Source organism: Mus pahari, chromosome 8 (assembly GCF_900095145.1).
Source record: "Mus pahari chromosome 8, PAHARI_EIJ_v1.1, whole genome shotgun sequence".
NCBI lineage: Eukaryota > Metazoa > Chordata > Mammalia > Rodentia > Muridae > Mus > Mus pahari.
The window spans coordinates 44,819,015-44,824,830 of record NC_034597.1 but is presented as its reverse complement, the minus strand read 5'-3'; positions in this window follow the sequence as shown (position 1 = coordinate 44,824,830).

Sequence of the window (5,816 nt, the reverse complement as noted above, 5' to 3'; positions counted from 1 at the left end):
CTTCAGTTTTTCCTCTAACATCTCCTTTGGGGTTAGAAGACTCATGATCAGTCCAATGGTTGGCTGCAAGCATCCACATCTGTATTGATCAGGCTCTGGCAGAGCCTCTCAGGAGACAGCTATATCAGGCTCCAGTCAGCAAGCACTTTTTGACATCAGCAATAGTGTCTGGGTTTGATGTCTGCATATGGGATGGATCTCTGGGTGGCCTTTCCTTCAGTCTCTGCTCCACTCTTAGAAAAACGGATTTTTAAAGAGACATTTTAAATAAGCTTTGAGCTTTTAAAGTTATACTACATTTTACATTGTAACATTAGCATTATGTCTTTGGGTACAAACAAGAAATGGAAGGTTATGGTTTTTACTAGTGGTTATGTGCTGAGAAGTAAAGGGATAAATTTGTAGTATTTTGTCAACTTGACACAAGCAATAGCCATCTAGAAAGAGGGAACCTAGACTGGAAAAATGCATATCACTTGGCATGTAGCCAAATCTCTGGAGCATTTTCTTGGTTAATGATCCATGTGAAAGTCCCAAACTTACTGTGGGCAATGGAACTCCCATTCTGGTAGTTTTCTGTTCTGTAAAAATAAAAATTCTTCCTGAAATATGAGAATCAAGTCAATTAGCAGCATCCCTCCACGGTTCTATCATTTCCTGACTCTGGGTTCTTCCTTGACTGCCTGCCTTGGCTTCCCTTGATGATGGACCATAATCTGTGAGCCAAATAAACTTTTTACTCTCCAACTTGGTTTTGGTCAGATTTTACTATACCCATAGAAAGAAACCTAGGACAATATGTAAAAACTGCTGCCTAAAGGCAGTCTTCCAGCAAGGACAGAAGCCTTGGTATGTCAAAAGCTCCAGGCAGGAGGCAGTGGGTGTTTCAGTCCAGATCACAGAATCCAAGTGGGCAGTCTCAATAGCCTTGGATGGTAGAGCTTTGTTTTTACTTCAAAGATGTCTATTCTTAGAGTTAATGTTTTTCAGTTTGTTACAGTTTTGTATTGTGAATATTCCATTGAAAGACCATCCATACACTGTATAACACAGCCATTCAAAGTGTATTCTATGGTAGAGTTTTGTAAATAGCTATTACGTGAAAACAGACATTTGTCCTATGTGGTCTGTTGTAATTGGTGCCTATCACATTCTTTTGATTATTTCAAACTTCATTTTGTAGCAAAAGTCAGTATGACATTTTTTCCCATTGCTGTGACATTGCTTTCCATGGGTTGGCTACATTTTTCCAGTCATCTATTGACAAACACTGGGTTATTCCCACTTTGTGAAGTTATGGATATGCAGATATGAGCACTTGTATACTACTTCTTATGTGATACACACTTTCATTTCTCTTTGTTATATTACTAGGAAATTAATTACAATTTTTCAAAGTAGCTTCAATATTTTTCCTTCCCATGAATAGTGCATGCTGATTTCAAGTTATCCACGCTTTAGACAAAACTCGTTCTATTATCTTTATTTTGTATTTTCAGTTTTAGTGGGAGTGATGATGTCTTAGGGTTTTATTGTTGTGAAAAGGCAGTATGGCCAAGGCAACTGTTATCAAGAAAAACATGTAATTGGGGCTAGCTTACAGTTAATGGATATTACAGATAGTGGACAAGTTTAGCCCACTATCATCACGGTGGGAAGCCTGGTAATGTTCAGTCAGACACAGTGCTGAAGGAGCCTGAAGTTCTGCCTCTTGATCCTCAGGCAGCAAAACCAGACTGGATGCATTTAAGACCTCAACGCCCTGCCTCCACAGTGTCATACTTTCACTAAGAAGGCAACACTTCCCCCAAAAACGCCTTGCCTACTAACAGTGCCACTCTGTATGGCCAGTCACTCAAACACATGAATCTATGGCGATGGGGGTACCTATTCAAGCCACCACCTGTGTCGTATACTGTTGGAGTTTTGTGTTTTCCAAAAACTCACGGTGTTTAACATTCTTTCATGTGCTTATCAAGCATTTCCATAAAATTCTTAGAAGATCATCTATGTACCGTTTTGCACATTTTAAAACCTAGGTTATTTTTCTTTTTTTTTTCACTAAGGTAAGGAGAGGCTTATGAATTGTGTTTGGAGGTGTGTTATCAGATAAATGAATTGTAAATACTTTTTTCCCATTGCGGGTCCATTCTCATGTTATTGATAATGTACTTTGTACCATAAAGATCATTTTATTTGTTTTCATTTTTACTTCCTACTCCAATAAAATATCTAAGAAAGATGTGCCTACAACATTCACAAGAATCTACACCATGTTTATTCATATCTGGTTTATAGCTTTGCTATTTGATTTTTAACCTAGGATCCATTTAGACTTAGGTGTTATGTATTGAATAAAATAAAGGTATCATTGTAGTTTCACACAGGAACATCAAAATGTGTTCCCCAATTCTCAACTTCATATACAAAAAAACAAAACAAAACAAACAAAACAAAACAAAACCAAAAAACAGGATAGATAAAACAAACCTGAAAAAACCCCACTTCTGGAGATATCACCATCTCTGACTTCAAGCTGTGTTGCACAGCAATAGTAATAAAAGCTACATGGTTTTGGTATAGAAACAGACCTGTTGATCAATGGAATCAAATAGAAGACCCAGAAACAAAGGCACATACAGACAGACACTTGATTTTTAAAAAAGAAGCCAAATTGAGACAATGGGAAAGGAGAGCATCTTCAACAAATAGTGCTGATCTCACTGGCTTGTCTGCATGTAGAAGAGTGCAAACAATTCCTATTTATCACCCTGCACAAAACTCAAAAAGTAGACCTAAGACCACAACATAAAACCAGATACACTTAATTTAATAGAACAGAAAGTAGAGAATAGGCTTGAACTCATCGGTACAAGAGATGACTTCCTGAACACAACACCAAATGACTCAGGCACTAAGATCAACAATTAATAAATGGGACCTCATAAAACTGAAAATCTTCAGTAAGTCAAAGGACTCCTTCAATAGGACAAAACAACAGCCTACATATTGGAAAAAGATCTTCACTAACCTGTCAGCTAACGAAGGATAATATCTAAAATATATAAAGAACTCAAGACGGTAGACCCCAACACCAATAACCCAATTAAAAATAGGCACAAGCCTGATAAAGCTCTCTCCTGAGAGGCTCTGCCAGTACCTGACAAATACAGAAGTGGGTGTGCATAGCCATCCATTGGACAGAGCACAGGGTCCCCAATGAAGGTGCTAAAGAAAGTACCCAAGGACCTGAAGGGGTTTGCAGCCCCCTAGGAGGAACAACAATATGAATTAACCAGTACTCCCAGAGCTCCCTAGGACTAAACCACCAATCAAAGAAAACACATGGTGGGACTCATGGCTCTAGCTGCATATATAGCAGAGGATGGCTTAGTCGGTCATCAGTGGGAGGAGAGGCCCTTGGTCCTGTGAAGGTTCTATGCCCCAGTATAGGGGAATGCCAGGGCCAGGAAGTGGGAGTGGGTGGGTTGGGGAGCAGGGGGAGCGGGAAGGGGATAGTGGATTTTCAGAGGGGAAACTAGAAAAAGGGATAACATTTGAAATGTAAATAAAGAAAATATTTAAAAAAAACAAAAAACAAAAAACACTCTTGAGGGACCCATGAGATACAGAGGAATTCATGCAGGAAATTAAGAAACATTTAGAGCTGAGCAGCAATGAAAATACTGCATACTAATCATGTAGGCTAGAGCTAAAGTAAACTATCATGAAAAAGCATTGCCTTAACTCATCAAGAAATATAGTTCTGCAATAACAATTAATGCAAACAGGCCATGGATTGAAAGGAGAAGGGGTGGGGCTTATGAGAAGGTTTATGGGAAGCAGAGGGAAGGAAGGAGTGCTGTAACTAAATTACATTCTCAGAAATAACAAAAGCAACAAAGTATGAGAGAGAGAGAGAGAGAGAGAGAGAGAAGTACAGAGCTAAACAGAATTCTCAACAGAGAAATCTCTTGTCAATCAAAATGACCTTGAAATTCCACCCTATACCCATGAGGATGGCTAAGATAAAAAAACTCAAGGAACAGCACATGCTGTCGAGGATGTGGAGTGAGGGAAACACTCTTCCATTGCCACATGGAATGGAAACTTGCAAAAACCACTCTGCAAATCAATGTGGCTGCTTCTCAGAAAAGAAAAAAAAAAAAGGAATAGTCTACATCAAACTCCAGCTATACCACTCCTGGGCATAAACACAAACGATTCTCCATCATCCCACAAGGACACTTGCTCAACTGTGTTCAAGCAGCTTTATTTGTAATGCCCAGAAACTGGAAACAACCTAGATATCCCTCAACTGAAGAATAGATAAAGAAAATGTGGTTCATTTAAACAATGGGATACTATCCAACTATTAAAATCAAGGACATCACAAATTTTGCAGGCAAATGGAAGGAACTAAAACATATCATCCTGAGTGAGGTTACCCAGACCCCAAAGGAAATGCATGGCATGGACTCACTTTTACCTGGATAGTAGCTATAAAGTTCAGGGTAACCATACTATGATCCACAGACCCAAGGAACCCAAAATAACAAGGAGAATCCAAGGGAGGATGATTTGATCTTCATCAGAAGAGGAAATAAAATATATATTGAAGGTGAATTGATAACTGAGTGAAAGGAGGCAGAATGGGAGACTGCGGGTGCAGAGAGAGAAGGGAGGTATCTCTAGGGTGTGGCAGAGACCTGCACTGGGGAGGGGAGCAAGGTGTCTGTCTATGTGTGTAACTCTATGGAGACACCTAGGAGTGGGGATATGGATCCTGAAGTGGCTACTTCTTGTAGCCAAGCAGGACTCTCAGAGGGGAATAAGAACAGCAACCCACCCACCAAAGCTTTGACCCAAAATTTGTCCTACCTACAAGATATTCAGGGACAAAGATAGAGCAGGGACAAAGGGGAGTGGCCAACCAGTGACTGCCCCAACTTAAGACCCATCCCATGGGCAAGAACAATCCCTGACACTCCTAATGACACTGTTATGTTTGCAGATAGGACCCTCACATAACTGTCCTCTGAGGTGCTCCACCCAGCAGCCAATGGAAACAAATGCGAAGACCCACAGCCAATCATCAGATGGAACTCAGGGAGTCTTGTGGAAGAGTTAGGGGAGAGACTGGGGGACCCAATGAACACAGGAACTCCACAGAAAGAGCAACACAGTCAACTAACCTGAACCCTTGGGGGCTCCCAGAGACTGAAGCACCAACCAAAGAGTACACACAGGTTGGACCTAGGCCCCTTCACATAGGTAGCAGAAGTGCAGCTTAGTCTTCTTGCAGGTCCCCCAACAACTAGAGTGGTGACTGTCCCTGAATCTCTTGCCTACCTGTGGATCCTGCTCCCCTAACTTGGCTGTCTTGTCCAGTCTCAGTAGGAGAGGATGATCCTAGTCCTGCAGTGATGTGCATGGATGGAGTATTTGGGGATGGTATATACTCAGAGAGGCTCCCCCTTCTCAGAGGAGAAGGTAAGAGGGGTTAGGAGTAAAATTTGTATGAGAGGGTATTCTGAGAGGGGGAGCTGATATTGGGATGCAAAGTGAATAAATAAATCCATTATAAATAATTATAACAACAATAATAATAATTGTTATTATTATTATTTCTTCTGTGCCATGGACCACCCCAGTCAGGTATGGGGTTCCCTGAAATGAGGGTCCTTGAAGCTAGGTGGATAAGGATTTGGCAGTGACAAACAGAAACAAACACAGAGGCAGTTTGAATCTGAGTGTATTCCGCAGCTCTCAAGCAGGGGGTTTTATACATTAAAAAAACCAAACATTACATCTCT